Raw genomic sequence first — 9,542 nt, forward strand, 5'->3', positions numbered from 1 at the left:
GTGGGAGCCCATCCCCGTGCTGTCTGGGCTGTTAAAGACAGTGAGATGCTTGCTCCCGTTACCCCTCTTCACCTTGGTTGTCTTTTTGGCTGAGTATCTTTACTCCTGCCTGCCTGTGTTGGCTGGGAAGTGCAGTTTACTCCTCTTGGAGGTGAGGGCTGGAATCTGCCTGAGCTGGAGGCTGCAGGAGCAGGAATGTCACCTCCAACCTGGCAGCAAAAGAGGAAACTTGATGTCAAATTCCATTCCCATCAGTGATGTGGAGCTGCAGCTTCCTGGGAAAAGGTTGGAGGTGGGAGCCTGTTCCCCTTCCCAAGCAACTGGGATGAGTGGGGGCCTCCCAGTGCCGTGTTTCCCTGTTTTTCCCTATTTATATGTGCTTTGACTTGGCAGGTTTCTGCTAAGCTGGCAGTTCCTCATCACTTGTGTTGGCAGTGGGCGTCTTGCTGGGTGACCTCGGGCCCTGTGCCAGTGAGCATTCCCAGTCCCAGGGCTGCATCCCCAATCCCAAGGCTCTGGCTGCCTTTTGATATGTGCATGGATGGATAAAGGACCATACTGGGGAGAAGGTGGGCAGGAGAAACATGGGGCAGGCAGGCTGGTCCAGGCTGCAGGGGGGGTTGGACATGGAAAGCAGGTGCTGTACTGGTGGTTAAGGATTTATCCTCATTGGAATGGGGTGGGACACGTGCTATGGGGGAGACTTTGCCCAGATTTTTGCTTTACCATCAAAAATACCAATTTCTCTCCTAGGGGAGGCTGTTATTCTTGTTCTCCTGAGGTTCCAGGGGACCAAGGGGACTGCAAAGGGGGTGCCCATCATGCCTGGACTAAGGCATTCCTGTGGTCTGGAAGCTCCTCTGATTTCCACCCCTTCCCCTCGGCACTTCTATTATAAAACAAAAGAACTACTTTCCAACTGAGCCCCAGTATCTCTTATCTAAAGAAACGATATTGGTGTCTGGAACCTGCATTGTATATACAAACCTGAAGCAAATAGATAGTTACTTTCTATTTTAGAAGGGGGGGGGAAGAGGAAATATTTAAGTGAATTCCTTAGATGTAGGTGTCAGAAACCTCTGCAGCGGGAGAGAGGCTGGCAGAGGTGGGGAGAGTGGGAACAGAGGGAGCAGAGCGAGTAGCTTGCCATCCTCTTGCGCTTTGGCTTCTCTGCTTCTCCATCCACCTATAAATAGACAAAAAGATATATATACAAATCTATCTATATCTATATATATAAATTCTATATATCTAAGTCACATAGCTGTTTTATTTTTGTATCCATGCCTAGTGCTGTTCGAGCAATACGGTGGCCAAGGAGAGGAGGGTTGGGTAAGGCTGAGGGGCTCAGAGGGCTCCGCTGGCTCTGGCTGCCGTCCCAGCATCACCACTGTTTGCTGTTTCAATAGGGAAAAAACATGGAAAATGGAGGGAAAAGGGAAAAATCCCTGGGATGGGGGGAGCCTGGGCACCCTGTTTGCTGCCAGCTTGCCGGTAAGGAAATGGTTTTCCCGCTGAGGGCTGTGTCTTGCTTGGATTTTATTGCTTTTCCAGATGAATTTCAGCTCCAGGGGTGCTATTTTCAACGGGAAGGATGAGGCCCATGGGGTGGCACAGGACAGGGGGACACGCTGTGGGGACAGGCTCCCCACGCCGCTACCTCGCTGGGTGCCATTGGGCACCCATCCTCACCGCCTTGGTGTTAATCCTTATGGATCCCATGGTTTTTGGAGCTGCCTGGGTGGCCGTGGTGAGGTCCCCATAGGTCCCCATGCCCGGCTGGAGCAGGGCACCTTCTCTGTAGGCACGTCAATACCTCTATAACAAAAGATCTCCAAGCATCAGGGTTTTACTGGTGCCGTGCAGGCTGCTGGTACCCAGGGCGGGATGCGAAGCTCCATTCCCAGTGTGTGGAATAGCATGGAGCCCTAGCTTGGTGGGCAGCAGGCACCGTGGAGAAGGGGCTGGGGTGCTCAGGGCCTTTCCTGCAAAGCAGTGTGGACCCGCCATCCCTTTTCCCTGTGTGGTGAGGGGTAGAAGAGCCAGTTTTGGGACTGAGCGATGCCAAGGAGTGGCAAACCATCCCCTCTGCCTCCTTTAGGGCAGGATTTGGGGCTTGCCTTTGGGCAGCGGTGCTTCTGCTCCCCTCCAGCTTGGTCCCATGGTCCTTACCACTATGGGGGGGGGGACCCAGATGCTGGGTTTGGGGCTCAGATGTCTCTGCATGGAGACAGGGGATGGTGGGGCAGACTCTGGGTGCTTCATGCCTCTGGGACCAGGCAGAGGACCCTCACTGGTGTCGTGGGCTGAGGCACGAATGTAATGCCCAGGAGCTGGTCCCCTCCTGTCCTCCGTCGGTGTCACCTGTATTTTCCATGATATTTCTGTCTTCTTTGTCGGGATGGGGATGGGGAGGGTTGGGAGGGGGGGGTTGGGATGTTTCTAATATCAAGCCAAGAGTTGTTCAGCACCAATTCTTGATATCAAAGCAAAAGCATGTTTGATGGGACTAACTTGCATTTATTAGAGGTAAATACATAAGTGAGTATTTTCTATGTTAAAACAAGGCAAAGGATGGGAGGAGGAAGAGGAGGAATGAGATTTCTCACTGGTTCAAGGGGCTGCGTTGCCTCCAAGCAGTGGGGCTTTGGGGTAGTGCTGGGGTGGGGGGGGGGTGGGGGGGGGTGGGGGGCAGCTTTCTCCTTTCCCTCTTTCCCCTGGAATCACTTACAGAAAAAAAACAGGAAAAAGAAGAAGGAAACACAAAACTCAGATGTTTACAAAGCACATTTGCCACCGTTAACCCTCTGGATGCCAAACAGACACGTCAAGAGCTGCTCCTCCCCATGTGCCGTGGGCTGGAGGGGCGGCCGCGCCAACGCCATCGTCCTGCTTCCCTTGGGATCATTTACTCTGATCGTATCTTTTCCTTTGGTACACTCAACCCTGCTTCCTCCATCCACCTGCTGGCAGGAGCTTGCTTTTTGGGGGGGTGGGTGGGTGTTTGCTTCCTGCCCCCTTTCCAGGCTCTTCCTGCTGGGCTTTGGGAGCAGTGGGAAAGCGCCTGTCTCCACTCGGGGAGGTTTTGGCTTGGTGGGAGGCACTGGACCTGCTTCCTGCCTTCCCAGATGCACTTTAAGGCCAAACTCCTCCTTTTTCTTATCTATGGGGCTGGTAGAGAGCAGGCAGAGGATGCTCCTGTGGTCCTGGGGGGCTGCAGGACCTTCCCTAGGCTGTGCAGGCTCTGGTTCCTTTGCCTTTCCTGCTTGGAAAAGCCCCATAGAAATCCTTCTGGACACATCTAGGTTGCCCTAAGTTACTCGAACCATCCTTTTGGGCTTTCAGAGATTGCACATGTGCAGTCCCTGGATCCTGGGGGAGCATCTCCAGCTCTCCTGGGGGAGCATCCCTGGGTCTCCAGGGAAGCATCTTCACCTCTCCCAGGGGAGCATCCTTGGCTCCCTGGGAAGCATCTCCAGCTCTCCAAGGAGAGCATCCTTGGATCTCCTGGGGAGCATCCTTGGAGCTCCAGGGGAGCATCTCCAGCTCTCCAAGGGGAGCATCCCTGGATCCCATGGGGAACATCTCCACCTCTCCCGGGGGTGCATCCCTGTCTCTCCTGGAGAGCCCAGACTTTTTACTCCCCTTTGCTAGGTTTGTAGAGTCTCTGAACCCTCCCTTAGGTAGCTCTTGATTTCATTCCCTCCTAACTCCATAGTGTTTTCCCTAAGGCAGGATTTTCTTCCGGACCCACCAGGTCTCTGGTTGCTTGCAACATCTTTTCCCTCTTCTTTAGGAAGAACTTCTTGCCCGTGGATAGAAAGACTAAGACCATCCAACCTCATTTCCATTTCTTGAATGTCCAGTATTACGATCTATAACACACATTAGGGTGCTCTTTGGTGCTGTTTCAATAGGAACCAGTGGAACTGCCTTCCCCCCCCCCCCCCCCCCCCCATAACAATAAAGGAATCTTTAGGACCGCTGGTTCCATCCTGTTTCTTGTCGTGACTTTTCTTTCCTCTTCCTTAGTTCTTTTGTGGGGGGTTCTTTTGGGTTTTTACTAAACAATGAGTAGCTCTCAGCTGCTGGAGCTTTGTGGTGTTGATTCTACTGCCTTGTGCACTGCGACCTGCTACCTGCATGGGCAGGATGGATGCTGCGAGCCGGGTGGGCTGTATCACCCCTTGGGATACAAGAGGATCCCAAGGAGACTCCATGGAGGAGTCGGGGTCGAGTCGCTTCGGTTTGCAGTTGTACACAGCAAAAAGAGCATTGGAGGGGAGCCCGGATGGCAACTAGGGGGTTAATTGTTGAACTTTCAGGTATGTTCCTCAAGAGAAAAATAATAATAATAATTAATAATAATAAAAAAGAATAATAATAAAATAGAGAAACAAACCACTATTTTTTCAGTCAGCTTTTTTTTTCTGTAAAGGATTTACAAAGAAATCTGACATGATGGTGCTGTACCAAAGCCTTATATGAAACTTATTCCGTGCTCTATATAATCTCTCTGTATCTGTAATTGTTGCTCTCGGCCTCTGTGCTCACGAAGGCCACTAAAATGCCATCAGGAGGGACCGACGGCGGCAGCGTGCTCGGCATTCCCGGGAATACCCAGCTTCCTACCTGGAGCTGGGCTGGGACCGCAGGGAGGGGAAGCCAAATTGCAGCATCACTCCCCAGGTATGTGATGAGGGGCACAAGTGGGGGTCCCTCACCCCAAACTCTTCTTTCCCACTGGGTGCTAAGCCTGCCCTGGGCAGGTAACTGAGACCTCGCTGGGAGCACTGATGGCTCCTCCTGGGCAACCTCCGAGCTCACCTCCAAGGGGATAACAACCCATCGAGACCCTTTGCCATGGGGGTTTTACATCTTCCAGCTCAGCCCGACCTAAGCAGGGCTTGGCCAAGGTGGATCTCTCCTTGCTCTCACCCTGCGAGCCCTGTCCCTGCCCTTCCCCATCTTCCCTTGGGGATGGACGGGGAGCTGGGGCTGCTTTGATAGCTCTAAGCAATAATCCCACTCTGCCAAGAAAGTTGGGTCCCTTTGGCTCTTGGACTGTTGTCAGTTAATGAGTAAAGGCTCAAAGCCAACACCAATTGGACAACATGAGTTTGAAGCCCTGCCTTACTGGGAATACTGGTCCCTCGGTCTCTGCCTGTTGGGGTTTTAAGGCCTTCTGAGCACTTGATTTTCTCGCCGGTCCCATTGCATGTTCCTAGACTGACTTTTTATGTTGGTTTTCTTTCAATGTCCCCACGATGAGAGAAGTTCTGGCAGTGTTGCAATGTTACGTACAAGTAGCCATGCTGTAGGAGAATGATGGGTTTTGGAATCGATTAACTTGCTCCTCATGTAACATTACCCTGCTTCAGAAATGTTTTGTATTTTGATATAAATAAACATTTGCTAAAAAAAATAGAGGCTTTTTTTGCTGTCGTTGGTTTGGATTTGCCTGTGGAGATGGTTGGGGGGAGGATGCTGCCGCCTTGGGATGCGGGAAGGATGCTGGGCTTCTGTTTGCCATGAGCATCCCATGGAGTGTAATGGGGTGGGGGGGTGTATGGTGGTGTCACTCTAAGGTTATGGTGGAGTTGGGGGTGTTTAGGGATGAAGTTGTTGGGATATTCTGGTGCTTGTGTAGGTGTAGGAGCTCAGTAAGGGTGTGGGGGTCCTGGGATGAGGGATGCTATTGGGTAGCCTTGGTACCCTTGGTGGTGATGGCAGAGGGATGGGGATGTAGCTCCCACCCCAGGGGGAAGCACCCTGCCTTCTGCAGGTCTGGCTGGAGGCAGTTACTGCCTAACATTGAATTCCTTACTGGAATTAACGCTCTGGCTCTGACACCACCGTTCCTGGGTGTTTCATGTTGAAACCATCACTCCAGTCACTCCAGAAGACATGGCTTTTCATTGAACATGCACTTGGGGGCTCTTCCTGAGCCAGGCTGTGTTTGGGAGGAAGTAGCTCTAAGCCAAGCACCCAGGCAGGCTCTGAGGGGTCCCTGTCCTTTTGCCCCCACAACTCTGTCCGCTCCATCCCTGCAGCTGATGGAGCAAGCAGTGGGCATCTCCAATGCTGTGTACCCCAGCGTACCCTGCTGTGTTCTCCCACACAGCCCCTGGCTGTTGCTGTCCCTGTTCACCATCTGCTGCACATCCCCATCCGCTGCGCATCCCCATCCCCTGCTCATCTCCATCCCCTGCTCATCCCCATCATCTGCGCACCCCCATCCCCTGCTCATCTCCATCCCTTGCTCATCCTCATCATCTGCGCACCCCCATCCCCTGCTCATCCCCATCCCCTGTGCATCCCCATCCCCAGCTCATCCCCATCCTCTGCACACCCCCATTCCCTGCTCATCTGCATCCCCTGCTCATCCCCATTCTCTGTGCATCCCCATCCCCTGCTCATCCGCATCCCCTGCTCATCCCCATCCCCTGCGCACCCCCATCCCTTGCTCATCTGCATCCCCTGCTGATCCCCATCCCCTGCGCATCCCTATCCCCTGATCATCCCCATCCCCTGTGCATCCTCATTCCCTGCTCATCCCATTCCCTGTGCACCCCCATCCCCTGCGCATCCCCATCCCCTGATCATCCCCATCCCCTGTGCATCCTCATTCCCTGCTCATCCCATTCCCTGTACACCCCCATCCCCTGCGCACCCCCATCCCCTGCGCACCCCCATCCCCTGCGCATCCCCATCCCCTGTGCATCCTCATTCCCTGCTCATCCCATTCCCTGTGCACCTCCACCCCTTGCACATCCCCATCCCCTGCGCATCTCTTTGCTCCTAGCCCCAGCTTGATGCCAGATCATGACCTGGGCTCTGCGTTGTGAAGGTTTGGGTGTGCAGCAGTGGGGGTAGCAGCCCACCAGGCCACAATCCACCTCATTCCATGCTGTGGAGCTCGTGAGGCCGCCCCACACCTGGGAAGCAGGACACAAGGCTGTGTGCAGTCTGCTATCAAGGTGATCCTCCTTGCTTTGTTATCAGCTTTGCCATCCAATATTCTCCTTCTGCTTTGTCTTTGCTTTACATTCATCAATATTACCAGCTGATCCTTCAGTCCCCCTCAGTGGGTTTATTAATATTGCCCTCTGATCTGCGGGAAGCAGCCATGCTTTATATGCCAGCCCCATCCCCAGCTCCTTCAAGCCCCAACACCATGTTTAATCACATTTTCCTCCTCGGCTCAAGCAAACACAAATTGAGCTCCTGGAATCCCTCCCCTGCACTGAATGGAGCTGGTGCCTGGTTGAGGTGGACAGCATCTTCCATCGCTTTAATAGATGGGGCTGGTGCACATCTTTGGGGCTTGCTCATGGGAGACTGTTTTTTGTCATTCCCCGTGGGTGGCATCGAACCTGGCAGGGAAAAAGGTTTGTCCATGGGGTTCAATGTGGAGGGCGACTTATTAGCAAGCGGCACAGGGGCCTTGGTCAACAAACCAGAAGCTTTGCTCAGGTGCAGCAGATGCTGCTCCTGCCACATCTCACCCTCTGAGTGGTGGATACAGGATGGAGTTAACCCGAGGGATGGATGCTCGCATGGATGCTCATGTGCAGAACAGAACCCCCCCCAGGGCTGGATCTGCTCTTCTTGGCCCAACTGTGATTCCATGGGGGCAAGATGAGGCAAAGACCTTTTCTAACCACCCCAGGGTGGCAGCTTGGAGCCCTTCTCACTGTACTGCTGGGTGCAGGATCTGGTCTCTGGGGCTTTCCTGCTTTTCCTCTACCAGCCGCTACCTGAGGACGGTGTTTGCCAAAGTCAATAGAACAGAAATTAAGTTGTTTATGTGGGAAAAGCAGTCACTCCTATGGTGTTATCCTAGGAAACATGGATGTCGGGATGAAGGAGGGACAAGGAAAGGCTGTTGGCAGCCCCTGGGATGAGGAGAAGCTCAGCTGGGGCTGAGCGAGGAGGGTACTAACCGCAGCATCCTCAATGGGGCCGCTGCCAACCAGCTCCTTGGCTTCCACACACTGCCTGAAACAAGTCCTTGATGGTTCTGTAATGCCTTAGAAAGTATTTTTCCAGCTGAGAAGCTGGTGGTTTATATTCACATCCATCCATAACAACGGATGGGATTTACTCCTGGGTGAGCAGAGCTGCACCATGGCCCCATGCAGAGGACCCAAACCCCTTTGCTCTCCCCTAAACTCTCCTCTCCGGGCAGTGCAGTCTTGCTGTTTGCAAAGCAAAGCAACCTGCACATTAACTTTACATTGACTTTCTCTTAGCAGAGCCCTGGGAGGTTGCTCCAAGGTGTGCAGTCTGTTCTTTGGGGGGGTTATAAGCTTTTAGTAGCTTAAAACACAACAAAGTTAGCTTTAATCTCTCATAAAAGCAGGTCTTAGCCCAGTGCTTTCCTTTGCTGTTGTGTTCGTCTGATAGATGGGAAGAAAATGGGCCTCAAATCTCCCTTTGTAAAATCCCAGCTCAAACCCATCCATGGTGTTTGCAGGTGGAAAAAACACTGGGAACATCTATTTCTCCAGGCTTTGCTCCTTTGCTTTGTAAGAGCTTATCCAGGCCTGGCTGGGGTTTCTTCCCTGAGACATCCATGGAAATGGCTTGTGTGGGGTGGAGATGAAGGTGTGGAAGTGGGTGATGGAGGAGCAGGAGAGGTCTGTGCTCGGACATGGAGCTGCCATGATTATAATCCCCAGGGAGCGATTCTGATGGGCACTTGTGGTCTCCAGACCTCAACTTTCACCCTCTGGTTGGTCTTTGAATGCTTTGCACCCCAAAAGGCGGATTTCTGCATCCTGAGTGGGAATAAGCATCTTTCTGGATGCCGGGGGGACATTCCCTCCTGCAACACCCCCAAAACAGTCCATAGGAGATGCTATTGAGGTCAGTGTGACAGGACCAGCACCATTTGCATGTTATTGGTGAGTTTATGCAGAGGACCGGCACTGTGACATCCGAGCACTGAAAAGTGTATTTGTCTTCATGTCTTATTGATTTATTTCCTCTCTCCTGCATTTCAAGCTCCAGCAGCTGCAGCAAGGAAAGGAAAGGAGCCCAAGAGGCTGCTGCAGTCGGATCTTGTCCCCATCGGAGCCAAGGGCCCCTTTGGGTTTGTCCCGTTGCAGGAGGAAACCACCAAGCTGAGTGCTAAGAGCATCTTTGGAGTACTCTGAGCCTTGGTTTGGTGGAGCAGGAGCCTGGGAATGGTTCAAAGAGAAGGGTTTATCATGGTTGGTGACAGCAAAGATGCTCATGAAGGGTGATTTGGATGGAAGGGGTGTGAGCAGGGTGGTGACTTTGTGTGTGCATGAGCAACGCAGCCCTGGGATGCAGGAGAATCACTGCAGCCGGGCTGGGGGGCTGGAGCTGTCCCTGTTTCCAGTCTCATTGCACCATGCTTGGACCAAGGGGAGATGCTGGGCAGGGCTGTGCTGATGCAGGGGGACCAAACCCTGCTTCCACTCAACAGGAGAGGTCCCATTCCCCATTTTCCCAATAGTTTGCTCTGAGAACCATGGGTGGCATCATCATGGCTGGGAGGACATGAGTGTGTT

Source organism: Lathamus discolor, chromosome 17 (assembly GCF_037157495.1).
Source record: "Lathamus discolor isolate bLatDis1 chromosome 17, bLatDis1.hap1, whole genome shotgun sequence".
Taxonomy (NCBI): domain Eukaryota; kingdom Metazoa; phylum Chordata; class Aves; order Psittaciformes; family Psittacidae; genus Lathamus; species Lathamus discolor.